General features: G+C 37.1%; 1 protein-coding gene across 1 annotated transcript in view; it reads left to right on the top strand.

Annotated features, from left to right (window-relative positions):
• The window catches only part of HIPK3 (homeodomain interacting protein kinase 3), a 113,631-nt gene that overhangs the window by 8,731 nt on the left and 78,186 nt on the right, over window positions 1–26,714 (top strand). The window lies entirely within an intron of this gene.

Here is a 26,714-nt window from a genome sequence, read left to right as displayed (position 1 = left end):
AGAATGGTATAAACTTGCCTTTGGGCTATTGTTTGGATGCTGAAAGTACCCCAAGACTTTCTCACAAAGCTGGATGTATATAAAAAGCTCTGGACCTATTGTGGAGTAAACAGAGAAATGTGCTTTCTGCAGTGTGTGCTCATGTTCTGAGTGAAATACAGCCTGTGCAGGATCACTGGTCAGAGCAGGACCAGTTCAGTCCGTGGACCTGTGTCAAGGCAGTCTGACAGAGTTGCTGCCAATGCTTTTGTGGACTTCAGCTGTAAAGAGAGCTTCTGAAACTCCCATTGCTATCTCCTTGCAGGAATGTTGCATGCCTGAAGAGGAACAGGTCTCTATCCTAGTAATTGGGGAGAACAGAATCCATTTCTGTGTCGTGTAACAGACCACCTCTACATTAACTTTGTTACTACTAAGACATTCATTTAAGCAGCTTCCTTTACCCCGTGATCCCTGATGTGAACAGAGAGGTTATCCCTGAATTTATTTTGGGTGCACGCAAGGAATAACGTGGGATGCTCTGGTCCAGTATTGGTCTTGCCATACACAGTCGAGCAGCTCTTCTGTGTGCTGGTGGGACTGAGGGCACGGCAGCAGCATGGAAACTGGCAACAATGGCGTGGTATTACCAGGGGATATGCAAGCCCTGTTGAAAAGCGTGTGATAACTTGGTTCACATACTGAAGACAAGTGTTTAGGGAGTATAAGCTATCTGATGGCAGTGTGCGTATGTGATAGACTGAAGGTCGAAGTTATTTGCTCATCAAAGGATGTAATTGTATTTAGAAAAGGTGAAAAAAAGCAGGTTTGGCTAGTTGCATTAGAGTACTTAAAAGACTTAATGCATTGTGTTATCTAGCTCAGGGTCCTTTTTTCAGTGGTATCTTTGTCTTCCCACTTTGCTTTGTGTTTCCTCCTTTGCTATATGACTCATTTTTATAATATACCTTTGTTACGATTATCTGCTGGTTTTCATAATGAATCCTATTGCTCCCTTTTGCCACTCTCCTTTTCAGGTTTACTTTGAGAATTAATGTGTTTATACATTCATGATCTTTTTTGCATTTTTCTCGCAGAAGCTAGCTCCCTGTACTAGCTACCAGTGTTAAAGAACTGTGTCGAAGCTATTGACCAAATCATGACATACCTTTTACTTTCCAAACATTCAAGTCTGTAGGGGAAAACACTGCTGTATGCACCAGAAAAGTGAGAATACTGTGAGAAATGCAAGTTAATACCAAGAAGTAATGAAAAAAAATGCCACTGTTTTAAATACAGTGGTAAATGACCCTTACAATCATGATAAATTTTGAAACCGTATTTTACTCATCTTTTGAAAGCCCTCAGAAGAATACTATGGATTAAAAACTGTTAAGGCTTGTTTTATCCCACTCCTTTGTATTTAAAAGTTAGAGCAGCTGTCACTAATATTCAAACAGAAGCACTGCTATCTAAGAGATAATTAGTTAGGTTAAATACACTTCAAATGTCTATACAGCTTTTGAAAATGTATCTACATACATATATAAATAGGGGAAACTGCAGTTTATCTTTTTCAGCTGTATCATTCATTCTGATTTTTGTATTTTAAGTCATATTAAAAAGGAAGACATATAGCATATGACAGTAACAACATAAAGGCATTTATAAAATCCAGATATAAGGTGTCTGGGTGAAAAGGCAATTTCAGTCCTGGAGACCTGGAAATACAGATTATTTTTCTTCTAAATTTCTAAAACATTTCATAATGTTAAAATACATTTTAGTTCACACAGGCATTAGGAGCTATTTGGGCTGATGCTGTTGTTTCTGTATACTCAGGGCATTGCTTATACCTTTTTCTCATATTTTGGTTACTTGAGGTAGGGTTCTAGAAAACAAACTGAACTGTTACCAAATGTGGGACGTAAGTTACATACATCTAAGGTGGTTGTCTTACAGACATCTGACAGAGCTTTCTGGTAGCATTGCCATGTATTTCAGTAAAACATCTGAGTGATGGTGAACAACAAATGATTGAGAAATTCCAATAATGTAAGAAAGAGGAATGAAATATAAGCCAGTATTTTTAGAGAAACTATTTTATCTATTATTTTTATGAATTCAGAAAAAATACTACTCCTAATTATTATCTGAATATATATATAAAATTAAATTTCTTTTGTATTTAGAAAGATTTTGAGTAAATAAGCTTTCCCATTATATTCTGAGAATAATAAGGGAATACTTTAGGTATGTGTAAAATGATAAAATTCAGAGAAAGATTTGTGTTACTTTTTTGTGATCAATACTTGTAATAGAATATCCTTTATAGGAGTTGTCCAGTTTTTTTACTGGGGGTAAAGAGATCTCAGTAGTTAAGTCTTCTGTATAGTTCTTTTTAGGGACTAATGCAGTTTGTTTCTATTTTAAAAGGGCACATACTGAAAAAATGTCTGAAATAATTTTTAGAATGCAGTGTCAAAATGTGTAAGAATTAAACCTGCTGTAGGCTAAAGCAGATATGAAGAGCTCAAGGGAGGATAGAGTATGGAAAGAGTAATAGCCCTTCTTTGCTTTCTCTTTATCCAGTTTCATAAATAAAAAATGTAAGATGCGAAGCTGAAATCTTCAATGTGTCAAAGCCTGTCTCTGTGTAAGGAAGGGATTCCCTCCTTCAAACCATAAGGCACTCTTGAACCAGCACTGAAATTTACAATCAAATCCATTTCTGAAGAGTAATGAGTGCTTAAAATAGGAGTGTAATTTGAATAATAGTATATAAATAAACAACAGCCAGACCTGGGGTCTCCATTACTAAAGGAAGAAAAAGTGCAAACACACCATCTGGAGACTTTGTGCTTTCCACATGGCTGTCATTCCATCTTGACTGTTAGATCTTTATTTCTCCTCCTTGGTTTGTGCTTGTCTTTTGGATTAAATTCTGATCCTAGAGGAGTTAATTGTAAAGCACACAAAGATCTTATTGTGGGGTGCTTTACAGAATCACTTGTAATTTGCAGAGCTTTGGCTGCAAAATAGGGTTATACTATATTTGAGGTAGCCATCTTGTTCTGAGTGCAGTGTTGTTTTCAGCACATCCAGATCTGTCAGATCCTGTAGACTGTTGCATTTGTCCCCTAATTGCAAGAATAATGTTGTCTTGTCCCAAACAATTACTATAAAAATGTGAAGAGGTGCTGTAGCTGTTCCAGAGCAAATTGTATTTTTGACGCCTATTGACCCTTCGAATCCTTTTAAGAACTGGCTATCTTTGAAAAAAACCACAAAATCGTTACTGAATGGCTCTCTGGCCTGCATCTTCTGCCTGTTTCCTGACCAAAAAAGCAAAAAGGGGGGAAAAAAAAAAAAAGGGCATTCAGTCCAGACTGGTATGGCACCTCGAGGCTGTTTGAGCAGGGAGGGAAGTAAACAGCTTTTATAAATGGCATTCCAGTTACAAAGAGCAAAAAAAGATAAAACCAGCAGAAGACACATTAGTGTGTTTACTTGCTTGCTTCTTAAACTTTCTCTACCGGCTTTTGAGATTCTTGTTACATCCATCTCTGCTATTTATAAAGCATCTGTCTTTTTCATTGCTGTTTTTGCTACCAATGGTATGCTTGAGGCTCACCGGTTCTTCTTTACTATAGGCTAGGTCTGTTAGCAAGTCAGCATATGAAATCCAGAATGTGGTTTAGGAACTGTAAAACTTCACCAGTCTACTGGATACTGGGCTGGAATCTTTTCCTTGCAGCATCTTCCCTGTTCTCTCTAAAGGCTGATAAGTATTTTCTTTTTTTTTTTTTTTCCCTTTTGTTTTTTTCATAAATTGCATGCAGACAGGGTTAAAAAAAAAGTAGGTGATGTTTACCACAAAACTCTCAATTCATGTACTCTGGTCATTTCTCTGGTATAATTTGTGCCAGTAACTGTGTCACTTTGCTCTGCACAGTGCTGGGATTTGCACATGTGTCACGGATGACAGAGTCTGCTTCATATTCTCTTTGTAAATGTCAAGGTAGGAAGTAAACAGCCTCCTCCCAGACACTACTGAATTAGCTTTAGGACTACAGAGTATGTGCCATGGTGCTCATTAAATTGTGCCTTGGTTTCTCCAACTATCCCAGTGTAGGAGTTCTCATTGAGGCAACACAAGGGCTATTGTGCAACTCCCATAAAAACAAGCCACTGGGGTGTGTCAGGCATCTACATACACATACGTACAGTGTCTCTGACTTGAAAATTGCATTTCTTTTAATGTTAAGTAACTGAGAAAAGCCAATGGGGATGGAAATAGTAAAGTAAAAAGAATGCTTGAAAGTTTTTTAAGTAATTGGACTTTATGTTACTTCTCTGTGCCCTGCCTTAGGTGGGAGAGAAAAGAAATGCTGCTCATCAGCTGAACCCAGCCTGCAAGATCCTGATGGCTGTACCAAATGGCAGTCTTCTCAATGTCAAGTCTAATACTGGAGGTTGAGCAGAACCATTCCCAGGTTTATTTACTGGGAAGAGTAATTTCTCTGTTTCATATGGAGAAATTTTTCCATGGAACTCTAGTGTTTTGTCTGTGCTGGCCACACAAAGGTGTGGAATGACCCAATGAAGGATACAACTATGTGGTTCTGAATGAGCACAGTTTCTGATAGTTGAAGTGATCTGCTGAAGTCACAGCTTTTACATTTAGCTAGAAATAGATACGAAGCAGAAACCTTTTCAGTTAGCCCCAAATGAAAGAACGGGCCTTAGAGACAGGCAACAAACACAGTTCTCTCATATTAAGTCATAAGTTGCATTTAGTTGTTTGTCTAACCTTTTCGGCTTTTTGTGTCTGTACAGCAGATGTTAATCCACTTGAAAATAGAAAGTCTGACACTTACATATTCATCCTTGTTTCATATTTTAAAGCATGTGTGTATATTTATATATGTATGTGTAAAAATATGTGTACAGATATGTATGACAGGCCCCTTTAATGGTAATCCCTGAACCATTAATTTGCATCATGCACAGCTGACGTACCATTTATCTGCTCTGTTCCCCAGAGCCCATTTTGCATGTTAACATCCATGTTGCTTTGCTGGTAGGATGGGCAGAGACTGTAACTGGAATTACAAGGCACTGACAGGCTTCCTGCATATGCCATCTTTTGGAAAAAAAAACCCTGTTTGCTCCTGTCCTTCCTTGAAGCAGGGTATGTGTAGATACTATTCTTTGGTGGCTTCCATTTGAAAGCCCTCTTGAAAATCCTTCTGAAAATATAAAAGGCAGGGAAGCCTTGCAAATCATTGCCTAATACAGGTTATACCTCCAGGTGTATTTTCTGCTCAGGTCCTGTCTTCTAGAGTATATTTATTTGTAGTAGCTAAATGTTCTGATAATGGCAGACAGGTAATGTGAGATCTTCATGTAGTGGTGCTTGTTGGGTTAGCTGATTTCAAAATTACTTGTTTTGGCGAACTACTGTATATTGCCTAACACTTGTTCCACAGGTGCCACAAATGTGTTCCAGAAATGAAAGGTTCCTTTGAAACACACCCAAGTTTTGTTAGTAGGATTTGGAGGAGTTTGGGAGTAGCTTAATTTGCTGTGGTAATGAAGTATGAGGGCATATATGAATTTAAGACCAGCTTGAAAGGCCTGGGAGGAAGTGTATTTCAGCGAGTGCTTTGGCTGTGGTGTAATACCTGCTAGGGAAGAGCTCCGTCCCAGGCTACTCTTCCACCAGCTGCTGGGTTTCCTCGCCAGCTTAGTCAGTCGACTCATTTCAGACTGTAGCCAGATGGTAAGATGGCATATAGTCACTCTGAATGCAAAATCAAGATTAAAAAACAGAAGAAAAGTAAAGTTGAATCACAGAAATGCTAGAAAGAGGAGAAATCACTCTAAAGACTCTGAATTACTGTTGATCCTAAGCTTGATGAGGCTAAAAATTCTCTCTGTAATCATAAGCGTATGTTTAAAATACTGAAACCAGAAGAGTGTTGTGATGCAACCACATGTGGCAGCATCCTTGTGTCTAAAAAGGTTAGGCAGAAAGAAAATGTATTCTACTCAAAACACATGCTGAAAGGAAAAAAAAAAAAAGGGTATGAATGAGGGCTCTATCTTAGTGGGGTGTCCAAGACAAGCCTCTGTGTCTAGTGAATGATTTCTGCACGGGCTGCTACATCCATTGACCTCCATGCACAGGTTTTATTGTACCAGCATGTAGGTACAGGAGAAAGATTAGCTCTGAAAAACAAGTTTTAAAATAATTGCTTTAGAGCAATTTTGCAAGATTTTTTTTTTTTTTGATTCAACCATGAAAATGGAAGTGTCCTGCTGATGGCTCCAGCATATTTTTTAATTGAATAATTAACATGGATAATAGGCATTCAGCAGCGTTTTTGTTAGTAATCACTGGATTTACTAATCTCCCAGAAGGTGGTATGATTCAGAATCTTTTAATACCCCAAAATAGAAGATAATTAAAACCCTACATACACAACTTGAAATAGAATTGAGTACAAATGCAGAAGAGGAAAAATTAGAAAATGAGCTTGAGGGGAAAATAGTGGGGGGAAAAAAGGAAAATAATAGTCCTAAGTACTAGTAATTGTAAGAATACTTAGGAAATTACATTTTAAATATTTGAAGCTTGTCTTACTGTGCCAAACTTTGCAAGTGACCAAGACTTTTTTTCAGAAAAATCCTCTGCCTTTACTAGTTCCTTCGTGGGGCTTTGCTGCTTGCTGCGTGGTTGGTGGGCTTGGCTGGACTGAGAGCAGAGCACTCACAAAAGCTACGTGGCCACTATGTGACAGGTCTCAGGAGAGATTCAGAGTGGCCAGGCATGTGTTCCTATGAAGTGGGTGCTGTGCTACTCAGCTGCTGAAAATTATATGTGTAGTAACTACCTGGTGAGCTGTGTCATGGTGAGAGGAAACTGTAAGTGTTTCTGTGGGGAGGGTTAGTTCGTTTAATCAATAATACTTAATTCCTGAATAAAGTCTAATGAGCAAATACACATCCTGAGTGTACTGCATCATGCATCTATTAATAGTGACCAGGAGTTATAGGCTCCAGAGCCATGCTGACATGCAACTTAAATTAATCTTTGGCGTGTAGTACCTTTTGTTGCAGTAATGCAGTTCTGGAAGCAGATCACTACTTATATTCTGTATATCACTTACTATGTATCGCTTACAGTCACTTGACAACAGGGGGGCTGCTGCTTGCTGTTGGAATTAATTCTTACAGTAGCGAAGAACTAACTCAAAGCTAACCACTTTGTCTTGCAAGTGCAAGAGGTATTCTTTTAATATTAACTTTTTCCCTCCTGGAAGGGGTGGAAAAAGAAACTGCATGTGGTAAATGTTAGTCTTATCATTTACTTGACTAGACAAAGACAGTCATGCTGAGGTGCCTGGGCATAGGATGGAACCCAAACAGAATAGGAAGTGAGTTACTAATTTTATTTCCAGTGTCCCTAAAGCAAGGCTATTAATTAATCATATAATAAGTACTCTTTTTACAGAGGTATAGTGGACAGTTGAGACTTCATTATTCACATCAAAGAACTAGTGATCAAGTTCACATCGGTGCAAGTAGGGCAGGGGTGGATTTCTCTACACTGTGCTTCTCTGCCAAATTCTGTTCAATGTGTGTGTTTGAAACATTATTTCCAGGCTTTGGAAAAAAGATGCTTTACAAAGGCAAACATTATTTGCCAATTTGGAGCCATTCTTTGGTTTCTGGCAAGAGTCTGCCATGAAATTGGGAATCTCTTGAGAAGCCTTGACTGCCTCTGCAGAAATTTTTACAGTCCAAAATACTGACAAATGGGTCTAAGAGAGATACAGTACAACAGTGGGCAGGATGTTCCCACCAGTGTAACCTTAAATTGCTTTGACTCTTCTCAGGCTGTGATGCCTTCCAGGTAAAGACAGAAAGTAGACGAAGTGTTACTCATCCAAGGAGTGATGAAGGCCAAAGTACCTTGCTGCCAGTAAATTATTTAGATTCGGTAAGACAATGGCTTTCATGAAATAATCCTGATACAATAAAAGGATACTTACATTATTATGCAGAATAGCAAAGCAACATGCATGGGAGCCATTTTGGACATATCTTCATGTCGCTGTATCATGATAGCTTGGCAGCTTCTCAGTGAGTTTTCCCAGGACCTAAACAGCAGAAAGATTGCAAGTCGGTAACGCTGTACGGTGGCAGAACTTTGAGGAAAAGTTAGGCTGTGTCTTTTGGGATCATGCTTGCCTCTAGCAAGTCTTACTGTTTTCTGTCTTGTATCAGGACTTTTCTGCAGACAAATCAAATGTGAAAAAACAAAGTACAATGCAAGTAGCTTAACAGAAAGAAAATGGATTTGGAACACTGCTTTTGATGCCAGACTCTGCCAAGCTTTGGTGTGTTAAGTGGTATAAAAGCTACCAGAAGCATCGTGTACCTTTCACACAACAAATAGGCAAAAAAAAGTATATTCATTTCTCCTGCTGTGTGTGCACACCTTGGGACAAATGTTGCCAGAAAGGGGATGAGCCAGAGGACCAAGATAACTCTATCCCCCATTTAAATCTGTACAAGACATAGAAGGGAAAGGCTGCGGTGCCTTCTGATCAAACGAGGCAAGTTTTAGGAGTGTCTTCTAAGTTTCACAGCAGCTGTTGTTTTGGGTATTTCCTCCCCCCCTAATTCTTGCTGTTCTTGAAAAATACATTATAAGTTTAGTTTAACTGGGGTTTTTTTTGAGCAACTGTTTTAAAAAGAGAACAAAGAAGTGAACTTTAAAAAACACAAAGACTGGCATTTAAGCTAAGCCACTCTTTATATTATTTTGAGATCTTGTGGATGCCTGGCTAACTGCTTTAGTTTCTAGGTCTGTATCGTGGTAGCTTTCACATCTCCTAGCAGCTATCTCTGGGAGTGTCTTCATAAAAGCACTACTTTTTCCCTAAAACTCCATGAAGTAGTATAGTATTTTGCCACTGCAATGCCATAGGTTTTGGGTGATTTTTTTGTTTGTTTGTTTTTTGAGCATCAATTAGCATCATGTTTATTAAATACTTAACAAAGGTCTGATTCTGCAGACTCTTAATCTCAGAAGATTACGCTGGAATGTCTTAGGCAATGATTATTCATGTGACTAAAAATTGTTCATATGAATACATTTTGTACAGGAATAAAGTTGTATACCCTAAATATTGTAAATTACTATATATATATGGATTTCTGAATTAAAACAAGGCTTTGTTAATAGAATTTTATCACTGACTGAGCCATCCTACAATCTGTCTTTTGTAAACTTTTCCCCTTCCTGACTTTTCCTTCTTTCAAAAGTCATAATCCTGGAGTAGATGGTTTGGAACCTGAATTATAAATTCCAGGTTCGTATACACTAAGTGGTAGAGCCATATCGCTAGCTCTGAATTCACTTTGGATTGCTCTGTGCTCCAAAAAATCATTAATTTAGTGCTTTGAAGTACAAGTGTGATCAGAGAACACAGTGTAAATGTTAATAAAATTGTATTACAACACATTAATTATGAAACAAAAATGTTCAATACATTCAGTTTTAAAATAGAGAATGGATGGTGCCTGTATTAATTCACATAAAAGAATAGTTGTTGGTTAATTATTAAAAGTTGCATTCCATGTATACAAAACTGTGGAAATAATTGTGTTCTATCTGATTTCAAAGATGCGTTAAATATACTTGAGAGTATTGTTCGTCCGTGTGCTGATAGAATTATTGGTAATTTAAATCTGTGCTGGTGCATCAGAGTTCACTTTTTGTTGTAGCACAAGACTTTTGTAAGGATGAAAATCTTTGCATTTTTTAGATAGGATTGGGATTTAAGAAAATACTTTGTTTTACTGTACATCTAATCTGTTACCATTTTCATAAGCCTGCATGTCACTTGTGTGTCATATTATAGGACTGATTGAGCAAATGGCATTGAATTATGATGTGCTATCTGAGCTGGCTTCATTACTCCAGGACCTTACTGCTTTAGCATGCAAAAATTTTAAAGCATCAAAAGGTAAAGCTATCATCTGATTTGCATATGCCACACATAAAGCATAACTGCTTAAGAGAGAAAACTTTCCATATACATCCCAAGTATGAGCATGCCCCAGGCTGCAAGACAAGGAGAGGAAGTCATGCCTTGAATTGTCTCATCTTTCAGCTCTGTTGGCACAGTGAAAGAAGTAAGGTGGTAGGAAGTTTCCTTTTCCTTTGTCTGGTGGCTGGAGAAAAATATAGGTTGGCCTTTAAACTTCTGTGGAGAGTAGGATACTAAAGAGCATTTCCCTGTGCTTTGTTAAACTGTCCCTGCCTTGAAAGAGAAGGGAGGAAAGACCCCACCCCTGTTACTGTTGGTAGAAGCTTTGCTGCTTTTTCACTTTGACTTTTTTCTGGTGAATTATTATTTCAATATGCACTAGTCTGTGCTACTAGCAAATGCTGGTGAAATGATTAGCATATGAAAATGAGAAATAGCTTATTTGTATCAGGTGCAATTTAAATTGCCTGGATTATCCAAAGAAAAGACCAAGTACAAGTGGTGATATGCCATTAGAGACTTTGCTTGGCATTAACTTTCTATATCTCCTTCCACTTCCAAATACTGAAATTCAAGCTAATAAAACCAGTATTAAGTGTTTTATATTGTTCCATTTCCCTGGTTTATTATGCATTCTTACATAAGTTATATATAAAGAAAAATCTACTTTGAAAGCTTTTTGAGAACTCTTTGTCTTCCATCTGGCACGAAAAGCATTTCTAGAGGGGAGGGGAAAGAAACAGAGTACTGTCTGAGGTAAATTTGATAGTAGAAGATGGGATAAAACAAGAGGCACTTAGACTAATTTAATTAATGCCATGGTGAATTTAAGAATATGCTGTCCTCTACAAGCATAAACATAGATCAGTAGCTGAATTAAGGGAGCAGTATTAGACTGCACCTGTTGGGTTTCAAACTGAATTCAGACCTTGTTTCACTATTGCAGTTGGGACTGGCAGTTGCTGAAGGGATTAAATTATTTAAAGCCTTCAGCTGGCTAGTGTAGGCTAGCAGTAGTTTATAAAACACTTAATCTATTTTTTTAATCTCTTCATATGTTTGCTTTACTTAGACAGTAAAACTATACATGACACACACCTGCCACATTCTGAAGCTTCTTTGTCAGATGCTTTAAATTTATCAATTAGAGCAGCCTTTAAACTGTAACCATTTGGATTTCTTTGACAATACACTTTGTGTTAGCCTTTACGTTTTCTTTCATGAACTCAAAACCAAACATGGAGTATGCAGACATGAAGTTCTTTTTTCACAATTTCTTTTTAAAAAGAGGTTCCTTTTTAAAGGTTAATGCTACTGTCCAAGGAAGTAATGTTTACTGTAACCATTTGGCTTGTGATTTAAAAAAGAAATTAGTTCCAAACTGTTTGGAGCTTTGGAACTGTTTTTGCAGGGCATTAGCCAGTTGCTTGCACAGCAGTACAGCAAACCAGTTCAAAAATAGGTAATACTGTTTAGCTTGTTATGTGATCTGTCACTTGTTTCTAGAAAGCTAAGAGTAAGTAATGAGTAGTTACAATATGGATTGGACGGAAAAGCAATCTGGATAGCTGTGCAACACAGGATTAATTAGGTAAATCCTCTTAGGTTTGATTAGCCGTTGCTTAGATCTACAGTTTATTTTGTCATTGGTTGCTCCCATTAATGTCTTCTTTCTGTCAAAGTTTATTACTTTGATTTCAATTTTGCTTCATACCTTTTTTGTGTCAAAGTGCTACTGAAGTAACTTACAACCTTCCAAATAATAAGCAGAGTAACACCTGGAGTCAATTCAAATCAATGTTGGCATTCTCTTGAGAGTCTTTTTAATAATAAACCTTTCAAATGGGTAGCTTCTGTTTTGTTCAGCAAATGGCGTATTACATCTTTTTAATTTGGCCTTCAATGTTAAATTACAGGACAAGTAGGCATATATATCTGCTAACGAGGATGAGTAAATGCTTATTCATGGAGATGAGATGGTTCCTGCAGTCTGCTCTTCATAAAAAGCATATGTTGTTGATATTATTGGTCAACCTTTAATTTCTTCTTCTTTCACATTACATTGCAAAGCTGTGATTTTATTTCTCCAAAATAACTCAGCCAGTTGATCTGCTCTAGATTTTTTTTTAATAATGTATAGTGTAAACTTGAAAATTTTGAAGTACATATATTGAAGTAGTTTCACTAATTAGTGTTATTTATCTTACACTCAATCTTAAACTTTTTATTTTAACTAAAGAATATGCCGTTCTTCAGAAATAAGAAAGGCAAAACCAGATGAAAAATAAAAATTCTTACACACACACCCCCACCCTCCCCAAGAAGCAGAGAACAAACACTTCAGGACTATAGCGAGATGGTTCAGCCAGCTGGGTGAGAGGGGTACGCAGAAAGACATGGGAGGAATTGGGCGTTTCTGTGGGTGGTAATCAGAGTTTCATCAGCACTGAGATTTTGTAGCCTTACACAATGCTTTTTACATATTAGGGCAAGTCTTCGTATTTGATTTGATACATGTAGCAGTAAATCAGGAAGAACAGTGTCTCTGTTTTTGCTACTCCTGCAGTGCAATTTGTTAGAATTTATTGCAACTATTTGTTCAATAGTTATCTAAGCATTGTTTCTTCTATAAGAAGGTATTACGTCTGAAATTCTATTTCACCTTGAATGACCTAGGAAACTCATCATCTTCATGTATGATTCATCTAATATGATCTATAAAAGCAAATTGGGTTAGCTGCTGTCATGTCCCCAGACCAAACCAAAATAAAACTTAATTATAATAGCAATTTAACTCTGAGAATACAATGCCCTTTAATAGAGGATCAGTTGAATATTGCAGTTGTTTCCAAAGCCTGCAGAAAAAAGGCAAACTAGAACGCTAGTTGGAAAAGTGCGAAACGCAGATGATTAAATGGTTACCTTTACAGCCTTCCCATTCCTAAAGCTAAAGCAGGAGCCAGGCTGGTGTCTGTGAAAGATGAGAACTATTCCACTTTGCTTCTGTCTGACAACCCCCTTGGGGACCATTCCAGCAGCTACGTGGGCTTGGAGCACAGCGCGTGCCCTGGCACACCTCTGTGTAGGGGCTGTGGTGGCAGTGGCACAAAGCTGCGCTGTAGAAACCTCAGTTCCCAGAGCTGATCAGAATTACAGCACGCAAGGAGAAAGGGAAGGGTCTTAACCTTTGGGTGTGTGGGAGGGAGAGCTCTGGAAATGGAAAAATGATCGTGCAGCCCAGAAGTGTGTTCTTAATATAGGATAAAAAATTCTTAAATGTTATTTAATTTATAGTGTTGGCTGAGCTAACTACAGTTTAATATCATCTAATTCAAAGAAAATCAAAACTTTGCTGATAGTACAGCTGATTTTGTACATTCTGACAGAGTGCTACAGAGCACTATGATCTCCCCTAAATGGAAAGAGAATTCACTATAAAGGTTTCTGATGGGGAAAGAAAGGGCACAGTTTTTCATTTGTTTCTCTTTCATTCCTTGGCTAATTTCCAGTCCTGCCATGTTGCTGCACCATCAGGGGCATAAAGCAACACCACAGCTACTGTGGATGCTTCTGTGGGTGGTTTAGCTCTACACTGAAACCGTATCACTGAGAGGAAATTCTGCAGGTGACTGCAAAATCTGTCACTGTATACCTTTCATTCCATGGCTGAAGGGGATATTTTGAAAAACACTGAAAAGTCTTTGGCAAAATGGTACAATTACTACCCTCTATTGATGCTAGGAAGAGAAAGATGAACTTAAGCTCTAGGGGCTGAAAATCTTCCCTTTCTGTCTGTCTTCTAGATGAGCGAGGGGAGCAGCTCCCCACATTGTTGGTTGGTGTCGTTCCCAGCCTGCTAAGAAGCATTTCAGATAATTGAGTAATGTGATGGATATATGATTGGCAGCAACCACGTATTTCCCAAGTCACTGCTTGGTCAGAAACTGGTACACTGAGGCATTGTCCATTAGCACTGCCTGCTGTGGGATGGGGTATACCAGTTGGCCTCATGAGAAACTTATTTCAAGAGCTTTTACAATACTTTAGTAATAGGAGAGTGACTATCTATTGAAGAGACAATGGGAAACAGCCTTATTTATGTATTTAGTTTTATTTTTCTAAAACAAACCCATAAACCAACCCACACAATTTGCAATACTTGCACAGTCATTCCCTATGCCAGAGATGGGTTTATATTTTGAAGGTTCTCATATGAAATAAAATATTTGGAAAGTTTGTATTTTCCTTAGTACCTAGATTAGGTTCAGCAAGATTTGCAATATTTACCATTCTTTTCTGGGAAGTACTGATTAAACCTGATTTTCTACTAAGAAAGACTAAATTGGAAGGATTCATGGGAGTGTAGTGATTTTGTAGATATTTGTAATAAATAGCATCAACGTGTTGCAATGTAATCAAACTGTTGCATTTAAATCATGTTTTTCTTCTAATGTATTTCAGCTCAATTACTTCTGAGGGCTGTCTTGATGTGTCTCAGGTAGAAGAATCTTTCTACAGATGTGAAAGAAAAATTTTAGATGTGTTAACTACATCATTTGTAGGTACCCATTAGCATCAACTAAGCAAGACCAGTATACAGAGACAAAATTATTTTAAGGTGTCTGGAGGGGGGAAGAAAAAGTGGACTTCTCATTGTGATTTGTGGAAATTAGAAGCTGTGAGATTGCTGTGGACTGAAATTAAGTATTTTTAAGCAGCATTAGATATATTCCCTGCCACAGATTACTTTTAATGGTAAAATATATGATCTCTTGCTCAGATAAAAGAATTCTCTGAGCTAATATTGATTTAGGATTAGAGTGAAAAATAGATTTCACTTTCCTATGTTAAACTAATTCCAAATTAAGATTTAAATTAAAAGGTTAGAAAGACATCTCGAAAATAAATCACTTTGGGAGCCTCCCAGCTTCGTTATTGTCTAATAAACATCAAGCTTTAAAAATTATACTCTGGAAAGAAACTAAAAGAAAAAGTATTATTCAGAAGGAAGCTTCACCAAAGATGTTTTAATAAGTTTGATTCCACAGTCCTTAGTGAGGGTAATAATGTGCAAAAGGCAGTGTAAAATCATTGCAAATAATGTAAACACAAATGGTGCTAGAAATGACAGAATCGAGTCTGATAGACCTGAAGGCATTTCTGAGACTGCTGTTGAAAGATACGCTTACTGAGATGAAAGGGGGAAAGGATAAACAACCAGGTTGCTGCAGTCAAGATACTCCATCACTGGGCAGAAATACAGCTAGGAGCTGTTTTTTTTTCTTAGGTATGTAAACCAAATCAGTTAAGGGACATGAGTTAACCAGCTCATTTTTAAGCATGACTTAGTGCAAAGGCTACAGACAGTGATTAAATTATTTTTAAGTGCCTTATACTAAGAAGTATACTGTTAAAGAGCTAGGTAACTAGGCAATTTTGTAGTGTTTTTTTAATAAGGATCATATTTTGAGCTTGGAATTGAAACATGAGGATGTTTAAGAAGTAATTATTGAATTAAACTAGTGCTTTTCAGTATCATCTGCTGAGTGGAATGCTATTCTGGCTTAAAAGCCTCATATAAACAGCTAAAGCAATCTTTCACACATGTAATAGATACAACTATTTAATAAAAAATGAATGAAGAGCTACTCATACCCTGCTGCGAAATAGTTATTAGTTTCTAGTATAAGAAATGAATTTGCATCTGCTAAAGAAATGCATTTAAATGGTAAAGGATGTCTGATGACTGATAGTCACATTTCATGTGTTAAAACAAAACTATTTACACCGCTTTTGAATTCAACAGTAAATGGCTGTTGTCATGCCAGGTTATAAAAGCTGACTTCCTTGTCTTTATGGCATGTAATGATGAATAGAACCACACTAACACTCCACTTCAGAGGTTTTGTGGTTTGGGGGTTGTTTTTTGTTTTTATTTTTTAACATACTTTCTCAGTAAATGTCATCTCCCAAGTACTGGCTTTTGAGGGTTTGTTGATACATGTGTAATCAACACTTGAAGAAATGGGAAAAAATTAGAGTAAAATCTTGATCCCATCCACATCAGTGATGTACTTTTTGAAGATTTCCATGAGACCAGTATTGTATTTCTTGGGCTTTGCATGGTATACAGATTTTTGTCTCTAAGGAAAGGGAAAATGTTGGCAGTCTGACAATAATGAATAACAGTAGCACTGGCAAACTTTCTTCCTTCAGGAAATAAGGACTCCTGAGGCCGGCGGGCAGCTGGTGCATTGATATGACTTTGCCTATAGTGCTGGCCAACATTGTCTCCTTTTTCCTTGTATACCCCTTTTTTCTGTTTGAATCCATCTGTTGTCTCTTGTCTGTTACTTGGACAGCAAGCTCTGTAAATTTGATTCAGAAGCTGTTGTTTTGTTTTATAAATGAGGTGATTCCTACCCATGAAATTCTGGTCCATAATTTGGGCTACTCTGCTAATATTACTGTCTCTACATCTGTTAAAATTAATGCTAATATTCTGTGTGTTTCCACTAACTCTGTTAATTAGTAATTTAAGCATTATGTGATTTTGATTGAGTTTTATGTAATAGTTGTAACACACAAAGCACCAGGAAATATTTGAATGAAAATGGAACTTTTACTATTATTCCAGCATTGACCTTAATAGCTGTATACGTAAGAAACTTGATGAATAAAATATTCAGTCTGCAAATTTTCTTCAGTAATCAATAAGCATCCGGAGCCACATTCATCCTAGAAATAATTTTACTGACCATAATGGATTTGCCCCAGGAATTCATTTAGCCAGTGTTGCTTGTGTTTTGCATAACTGTCCATTAGCTTCCTTTCTACAGTCAGATTGTTAGAAAGTTTATGCCCAGCCCTGATGCTGCTAATCCCCTCTGGCCTGTTCCTGTCATTAATGGGTAGTAGCGCTGGTGGTGATAATAATCATATTGCGTGATTAACAACTACAAAGAGGAGAACTTGGTATAAAAGGAAACTCTACGAGGTATAGGGAGGAGAACAAAACCAACGACAAGACTGCTTTTTTGCGTGTTTTGGATGTGGTACCCTGTGTGCGATGCCCACCACTGTTGCCATGGAGACTGTGCTGAACACTGACCTTCTGTCCGCCTGGGACCTCTGTCATGTGGAAACCCTCAGGATTTCTCTCCAAGTAATGACTCTTACTTCCACAGTCTGGGGTGCTGCTTCCCAAGATTTGCGTGTGTCCTTTCCCTGTTTTGTAATTTCTGCTTAAGTATAAATGATGAGTGAATAAAACCAGATATAAAACTGGCTGTACACAGTTACATACACTAAGTACTTACGGCTCAAAAATGAATACCTTAAAACACATTCAATGAACTAAATGGTGTTGCTTTTGCATTGTAGACAGGCTCATTGAAAAACGCATGCTTGTTGATTAAGAAGGGCTTTCTTCTGCTCTTTTTGACGCCTTAATGTTGGGGTATTTTGGTAGTACCCTAACACTTGCCCTTTTAGCTGTGACCTTGAGCTGCTTTTAGGTATTTTTGTGAATCGTGAGTGATAGGTGATATATTTCCTCACAGGGTGCACTTTTAACACATTTTGAGATATTATCCAGAAGAACTATAGATTACAGTGTTTAACATTTATAAAATTGAATAATAAATTCAACTGAGTAACAAAGCATATTATTAATTAAAAGACTAGGCTACTCTCAGATTTATATTTTTTAGTTATTTCATAAAATGCATGTAGAAAAATAATTAAGTCTACAAAGGTGCTTTTTGTCATTGAAGTAGGAAAAGGAGAAATTAATTTACAGTTATTAAATTGTATTTGTCTAGAATAGCTGTACATCTTTTCCTTTGGAAAATATGGCACAACATGTATAAATGGAAGTGCTTTAATCCCTGGCAGATATACTATTTATGTGACATATGTCAGTTCATTATCTTACTCTGACAGATGCAGTTTGTATTTAAAAAAACCCATGATCTGAGAATGGTCTTGAGTTTTTGGTGTACATGTTAGAACTGTAGAAACTGTGTTTTTGAAGTCACAAGTACAATGTTGGTGAAAATAACATATTTGTAGAAGGATCTCTAATTTTCTATAAAAAAAAATAAAAAGTCTATTTTAAATAGCATCCAAGACTGATGCTGTGGGCCTTGTCTTGTGCCTCTGTGTCCTGATGACAATTCTTCCATTACATGCAATCCCTCCAAGAAAAGCTACAGCAAGGTTGTTGCAAAGCTTTGAAGATAACATTAAAACTTCTGCACGTATACATTCAGTAAAATCTCATCATGATCTAGCAAGGCTCAGTCTTCCTGGGACAGCAATAACGTTTGATGCTTTGCAGTCTCTGTCCCTTCATTTTCTCACCTGTTGTATTTCATTGCTGCTCATTTCAGTGTTGAGGATGACATGATGTCTATGACCATATCTTTATTTATAGATACAGATTTGCCATTTTCTTTTCCACTTCTGCTCTTTCATCTTCTTTTAAACATGAGATCATATATGTGTAGGGGTTGTGCTTTCTGTTCCAATAACAGAGTGGTAATTATATCAAAGGATGATAAAGCCAGAAAAAAACAACTGATATCCTGTCTGCCTTCCTGCTAAATCTAATTAAAACGTTACATGGATAGACGTGTCCTCTTCAAAAAACTGATGCTATTGATGATATTTTAGTGTATTTTACACTAAAACATTTGCTGTTTACTCAAAAGTCTTTGTAATCTAAGTCAGAAAACAAGGTGAACTTTAAGTCTTGCTAACAACAATATGTTAAAAAAAAGGCAAATGAAAATATTTATAAACCTTTTCCTATGATGAAAATTCTTATAATTTTTAAACGTTACAGGCTGAGGCACTGCCACTGCTGCACATGCAGTTAGCTAAGTAGAAATGTTACCTTATCTTCCACCCCATTGTTTGAAGAGAGATTGCTCAGAGGTTACAGTATTTTGTGGACCATAACGGCGGTCTGCTGCTATTGTTCTTGTGATGTGATACTTTCTGCCAAGTGTCTCATTACTAGGAGTGGACATGGTGTATTTCACTGGGTCAAAACAATTCATTAAACTACTGCTGAACATCACGTTTTCCTTTGGAAGAGATTTCTACTGTTACTGGTTTGGAACAGAAAAATGAGGAAAAAAATAAGCACAAGTTTTTTAACATTTGGAAAAATGTCATTAGAACATGCATATCTCAGAATAAACACATTTATAGGAAAATATGTTCTTTGCTAAAAAAGGAAATGGATTTTTCCTTGCAATGGTTTGATCTGGTTTCAGAACTCATCTAATTAAAACATGCCTTTTCTGTTGTTCATTCTAGGAGAAGAGTCTCTAATGTGGTAATTTAAATCTTTAGAACATATTTTTAACTGACATTTCATTAATGATGTCTCATGGAGGGAAAATAAGGAAGACTTTAAGATACCTGCTTTTAAAAAGTAGGAAAAGATATGGATAAGTTCCTGATGTATTAAACTGTTTAGGGAGGGTGTAGGTGAACATTTGCAAGCCATCTGCAAATTGACTCGGGTAAAACTGCTTCCCAGGCAGGATTTGTGCCACGGGCAGATTTGTACCTTACACCAGTGTAACAAAGGGTTGTTTTTTTTTTGTTTGGTTTCTGTTTTTAACGTGGTCGGACTCCAGCTGCCGATAGCAAAGGCTTGGCTCAGTCCCAGGCCTTGGGTGCGTTCGTGGTGAGGTTGGAGGGACCCAGGTAACGAGGTCTTCTTCCATTGAATTCTAAAATAGGCTTGGATGTGATTCAGTGCCTGCCAGAGCAAAACTAGGCTTCACTCCTGTCTGCTGTGGTTTGTGGGGGAGAGTGATATATTCTCCATTAAGATAAAACAACTTCTCTTTGCTGTGATAAAATATTAACCTAAACTGGAGTTGGTTAGTCAGATTATTTACTTTAAAAGGCTTTGGAGTATGTCCCAAAAGCACAACCACAGAAATCTTTATATTCAAGTAAATAGTTTTCCTGGGGTCAGTAGACATGCTAATAAGCAACTACTCACTTGAGTAATGCAGGATTATGTTTTAATTCTGTGATTTGACTGCCCACTTATGTTTGGTGACGTGTATTTGTAGGAATGATGCATTTTGGAAAGTGAGGTCAGCTGGAACATTTGTGGTGTTCATCTGTCTGCAACCCTTGATCTTGCAATGTATCAGTCACTAAAAAAAGAAGCGATCACTCAACCATAAAAATGAAATGGTGGGTAATATTAGTGGATGGTACCCTATGAATATTCTCAAATGTAGGGTGCAGAAATTATGTTTATTTTAAAAAAAACAGTAAAAACCAGTAAAAACCAGTAAAAAAAACCCAACCAAAAACCCCAGTAAAAAGTACTTAAGGTATTAAACATTTTACAAATTCGAACTGTATCATTGGAATTTTAGTTTGAAATAAGTTTTTTATTTTAAAAAGTAATTTTTCTCTTCCACAGAAAAAGGAAGAAGTGTTTCAATGTATTTTTAACTTTTAAAATAAAAATGCTTTTTTTCATTTTTTATATGATTAATTTGGTAATGGATTATTTTTAGTACTTGGCTCCAAAATTAAGTGTAGCTTTTAGTGCCAGCAACTTTAAAGATGCATTTTCTTTTTTTTTTAAATATATCTGTCAGTGTGATTGTGTGTTAGAATTCTTATTTTTAATTGATTGTATGTTATATTTCTCAGATTAGATCAGGTTCTCATGGTTTTGTTGTGTAGTATTATTACATTGGTCTTTACTAAGTGCCTCAAAAATAGAAACATACTGGACTTTTACACACATTTAACATTTGTTATTCCCAACAATCACTCAGTTATTTTTCTGCTGGAGAGAAGAAAAATGTGAATATTACATATACCTATGTGAAGGACACTCAGACACCACAACGGCTAATAACTACATGAAAATAGCTACTTAGACTCTTGCAAGAAAATTTACAGTGTCCAACTACAAATGTACATTATCATGACGCATTTCATAAAGATAAAACCTTTCCTTGTGGATCTCCTATGGTGTATACATGGGGGATGATCTACTTCTGTGGCTTTTACAAAGAGGAAAAACATACTGAAAATGAAAATATAGTCTGAAAAATACAATACCATGATACATTATCATTTACACGATCCAGTAAAGACATTTAAACTACCCTGTAGAATATTGCATTATGCTAACTCTTTATGGTCCTCTGTAAATATGAACAAGAACTTAGCATAGTTTAAGACACAGTGATGAAGCATCTGTCAAATCCACACCTATTGATGTACTATGAGCAGAAGCAGAGAAATAAGCACTTCGCAGTATCCCTGAACAAAATAATCTGTGACAATTGGTAGGGTGCCATTTTTTTAAAATATACTTGTCCCAGTTGGTTGTTTCAACAACTGTGGCACTGAAAAGAACAATGAGGTTAAAAACAAAACAAACAGTTATTGGAAAAAGAAAAAAAAATTCTGTGAATCTTAAATTGAAGCAGTAGTTATTTATATAATTTCAAGATAAAGCTTTGATATTTTTCCACTTCTGTGTTTTTTCTGCTGCTTGATACATAAATGTCCCTCTTCCATACTGTAGTCATACTGCCTTTCTGTGATGTGAAATATAAGGGGATTAGTGTTTCAGTTTGGATGAGGGGTGCATTCCTGAAGAGATCCTCTTGGGAATCCTAATTTACTGTGCTTTGGTTGCATTTCAGAGAAACTGTGGAATAAGCAAACTTTATTATTTTTGGGTGAAATAAACCAGAAGATGTGGTCCAACCGTCAGTGGATGCTAGTATTCATCTTGTATGAATGGCAGGTTTTCGGCACTAACTCTTCAAATCCGCCCGCTTCTATTGGGTTGCATCGGAGGAAACATCAGAGGTTTCCTGCAGTTTGTTTTAATTTTTCAATAAAAAAACATAACCTAAGAATTCTTCAATGGTGTTTTTTTCTTCAGTGAACACTTCCAGGATTTTTGAAAGCTGTAAGTCCTTGCGCAAAATCAGTTATTCATTGTTTTTCTTAAGGAAAGCATCTGTTACAAAGCAAAGACAGGCAGTTCATCTCAAGTCAGCCAGCTTTTATCTACATGATAACCAAAAAGACTTTTAAGATTCCTTCTACATTTCCTAAGACTTGCCATTTTAGTCACCCTGTTATTATCTTTTTTTGTACACAAGTTAATTTCCCAAGAGTTACCATTAACACTTGGTAGAATTTGAAATAGCAATGTCAGGATGGTGTCTGAAGTTCCTTAGAACTGGATTTTGAGGGCTAAGGATGAAACAAGCAGAAAGACAGGCAAGCAGCAGAATGTTTTCAGTCTGGTTTTCCTCTCTGGAAGAATCACAGAAGTGGATCGCTCCTCATGCATACCTTAGGAGACCCACAAGGAACGATGATGTCTTCATGAAATGAACATCAGCAAGAGCATAACCCTTGCACAAAGCCCCAGAAACCACCATGACCCCCACAGAAGGTGTCTTCTGTCCTTTGTAGCTTTTAAATCTACAGCTGTTTAACAGCCAGGCTGTTTAACTTGCAAGTTAAACAGCAAGCAATAAACAAAATGTCTCCCCTCACCTCGGCTGTTTTTTTTTGTTTTTTTAGTCATGTATTAAAGCTGGTTTAATAAAGAAAGTAGTATTTTGATGCAAAAAAATAAAGTGGAAATAAGAGCTGAAATTTGATTTTGAGTATCAGTGCTTATTTTTTACAAATGACTTAATGTAAAATGCATAAAGGAATTTAATTTAAAGTTTTTTAATTGAAGAAATACAGTGCTTCTCAACCAACCTTCCTGTTGTTGCAAAAAGAGCAAAGTGTATGTTTGCTTTAAATTTGAAAGTAATTTTCCATTTACGCCCAGCAACAGAAGGTTGGATTTTGGATATGCCTAGCAAACAAATCTATGGGGAGGGGATCTGGGGAACTTTGAACTATGTTTATCTGAATATGATGGTAATCAGTGGAAAATGGAAATTTATTTTTTTATGTTTTAAAAACATGGGTTTTATCAGTTTAACTCTGATCCTTTTATAGGTTTCAGTAGGAATTTGGATTGTGAAAGTTTTAATCCAAATGTGTCACATTGAATGCTTGTTTCTCATAACACAAGTCATACTTCAGTGACACATTTGTTAAAAAAAACACTTTAGATAAGGAATTGTGAGGATAAAAAAATAGTTAACTTGTTCCAGTCTTATCTCTTGTTTTGGGAGGATAAATATTGTAAGCATAAAATATCTCAGCCAATGTGAAAAACAGTAAAGTAATACTATAATTTGAACCCTACCAAAAATTAATTCCCTGCTTAGCAGATAGTGCTAAATACTGTGGGAAAGACTGTGGCCTGAAAGTTTAAAAAAAGAAAGAAAAGCTGAAGTGGAACCTTCCCCTATTCTACCCTCCTTGCATTGATTTGTACTTGCTGTTTATACTCTTCAGGTTAGGCAACTACAGCCTGGATACCTTCAGTGGTCACAACAACGCGTTGCCAACCAGCATGCTTCTGGGTTCTTTGGGTTTCATAATTGCTACCCAGAAAATGCAGCTGAAGTCTGTGCAGCAATACCTACCAGCTGACAAGGAAGAACTCTTGCCTTCCTCTTTGCATTAGTTCTGACATTCATTGAGTGTTTTCCTGAGCTGATGCAACTCACCCAAGAAAACCCTTTTTTAGCTGGGTGGGTTGAATATGCTAAATGGGAAGTTCCGTGCCAGCAGTGGAGTTATCACTGGGAGAATTTAACTGGATTTGTAGAGCGCAGATCAAGAAAACTGGAAGAGACCAGTTCTCTCCCTTTTCGCAGCGATGAACTTTGAGCGTGGCTTGCTGTTTCAGGCAGTGGCATCCTATGTTATTAGTGACTGAGCGAAGGGCCCGGTAGATGGAATTACAGCCCTATGGTCTTGCCTTCTCCTGTCCTTATCTTTGTGGCTTTGCTCCTTTGAGAAGCTCTAATAGCACAGCCTCGTTCAGGACTCAAGTTCGTTCAGGAATTGAGAGTCCAGCTGATCTAAACAACTCATAAGCCGATCTAAACAACTTATACTGGCTGTAAACGGTGTTTTGATGATAGAGCTCATTTCAGTTTGATGAGTAAAACAAATGGCTCTAGCCAAAATGTTTTCTGTCCGTGTCTAGGTTTGGGATTTTGATAACAAAAATAGCACAAAATGTCATTGGTAGGTGTGCTGCCAAAAACTTCTAGCCTGTGTTTGTCTTCAGATCATGTCTTTTTACTGCATAATAGATTACATCATTCTTTTGTAACTTCTGTTTCTTCTTTCCAATCTTGAGCACTCACACCTAACTACTGCTTATCCTCTGCAAAGGTATAGAAACAAGGAGAAACAAAGAGCCTATGGAGGTGTGTGTTTCAAAGCTGAAGTTTATAAATGAATCTAAATGACATGGGCCTCCTTCCACTTAGTTACTTAAGTACTTTGAAACAAAACACTCCCCTCCAAATGGTATCAGTAGTCCACACTACTTACAGGTGTAACAGGAGTTTTTGTATTAACCCCTCAGTCACCTGCCAGCACAAATGTACCTGCCAAGCGAAAATCAGGACAAGGAAGTATTTACTTTTTTTCAGAAGACAAAAAAAAAATTATGCGAGGGCTTCTCAGAACCAGTTGTATTTAATCTCTTAATAGAAATGTTCGTCTGAGTGTTTAAAACTTGCTGGTGCATCTAATGATGTCTTACCATGTGTTGTGGGTAGTTAAAACACCCTTCTGTTGCCAAAGTAAGCTTTACAAGTAGTTGAGTGACAGAGGAGGTTCAGTGCTTCAGCTTACGAAGGCACTCGTCAGCCCTTGCGTGCCATTTAGGCCCTTCCGTCCTTAGTAGGATGAAATTTGCACTGAACACAAGGAACCCTTTAACTGAAACAGCTCCCAAGTAAGGACAAATAATGGATCTTTGGAGATGCTACATTCCACAAAAGCAACTGAAGGAGTTTCGAAGAGATTTGAGAGTTTGATTACATGCTGATGATACTCCCATTGCAGGCTGAGTGGAAGTCTAGCTTGATCTAATTAGCAAAAACTGGAACATGAGGACAAAACCGACAGTGGTGAGATGTTTTGGGACGCTCTTTTTTAGCAAATGTGAGCAACTAAAAAATCCAGAGACACCAGTATAATGAGAGGTTAATCACCCCAAAATCACCCCCTTCTTTTCTAAACCTAAATTAAATTTGATTTGTGAAAGTTGGTGAAAATTGTGCAAATGTATCAGTGGAGCATTGGATTCATAATTTTGTCTATTTTTAGAGGATTAGTATCATTCGAGTTTACAACCATATTTGGATTGTTTTGGTTATCAAACTATAAGAAGTTGCATGGTGAAAAATAAAAGGATTGCTAGAAATAGTTCCTTAAAATCTGCTGTAAAAAATACGTCCAGAGTAGTTAGTAGCTGAGAAGGAAGATATTTTTTTTCCAGTTGATCACAAGTGTTTAATTTGGGGTGACAAATTTATGCCAGTTTATGTCTGCAGATGAAATATGCTTACAGATTGAATCAGCATATACTTAATGTTTTATGTTGTCAAGTCTTTTGAGATTATGTATAGTTAAGTAATCAACAAGGTTGTTTATCAACATTTAAAGTCTTCTAAAATAGATTATATATTAATAAAGTATGTCTCTGAATAATTCTGTAGGATGTTATTTTTTAGGAGATGTGTGAAAAGAAGCTTGATTAATATTTATAAAATTAGTAAGCAAAAGATGTGATGAGAGGCTCTTAACAGATGTAATTTACTAACATTGACATCCACCTATTTTTCCCCACCCCTAAATTATACGTTTCATTACTTACAAGGCTGAGTATTGGTGGTGTTACAGTAGTAACTCCGATGTTAGGTTTTAGTACTTCCGTACAATAACATTGTCTTCTGCAATTAAGGAATTCAAACTCTGACTTTGCATCCTGACTATCCTTATTACAAGAATTAGACCTAAAGAAAGGTTAAAATCGAGCAGAGGCACATTGAAAACACTGGGACAAGTAGCGAGAGGAAAATAGGAGAGTACACGTGGTTGTGGAAGTAAATAAATTCTTGGTTATTTTTGGCAAGAGGTGGAGAAGCATGTGATGTCCAGTTGTGGCTGTAGCCAAGCATTTATCTTGGGGCTAACTACTTTATAGGCAAACAGTAATTCCTTTTTCGCCCCACATCAGCTGAATACTATTTAGGGTGAAGAATGCCATTTGCAGAAGTTGACCAGTCCTACAACCAACCACTAATATTTAAGTGATGTATAGTAGTAGGGGCACGTTGTTACCGAGGGTGGATGCTGTTATTTTGTCAAGAGTTGAGCAAGGCAAACCACTGAACTGTAGTGTGGGATGCAAAATGGTCGTGACGTTTGCTCTGTCCTTTTACTTCGGGAGCAGGGTGTGTGTTTGATGGTGGCAGGGACCGTTCGCCGGGGCAAGATGGCACACCACATCTAGGAGGTTGGTGCTTCGCAGTTATTTTTCAGGGCTGGGTAGGGGAGTCTCCTCAGCTCATCAAGCAGGAGCAGTGGTTTAAACAAACGTGGGGTCCATGTGTTCCTTCTCATGTCATCTTCTCAGCTGCAGGCCCTGAGAGTCAAGTCTTTCCTCCAACACCCGTTTCCCCTCCGTGCCTGCTATGTATCCGTTAATGTGAC

Source organism: Falco naumanni, chromosome 10 (genome assembly GCF_017639655.2).
Source record: "Falco naumanni isolate bFalNau1 chromosome 10, bFalNau1.pat, whole genome shotgun sequence".
In the NCBI taxonomy this organism is placed as follows: Eukaryota; Metazoa; Chordata; class Aves; order Falconiformes; family Falconidae; genus Falco; species Falco naumanni.
This window is presented reverse-complemented; position numbering and strand designations above follow the sequence as displayed.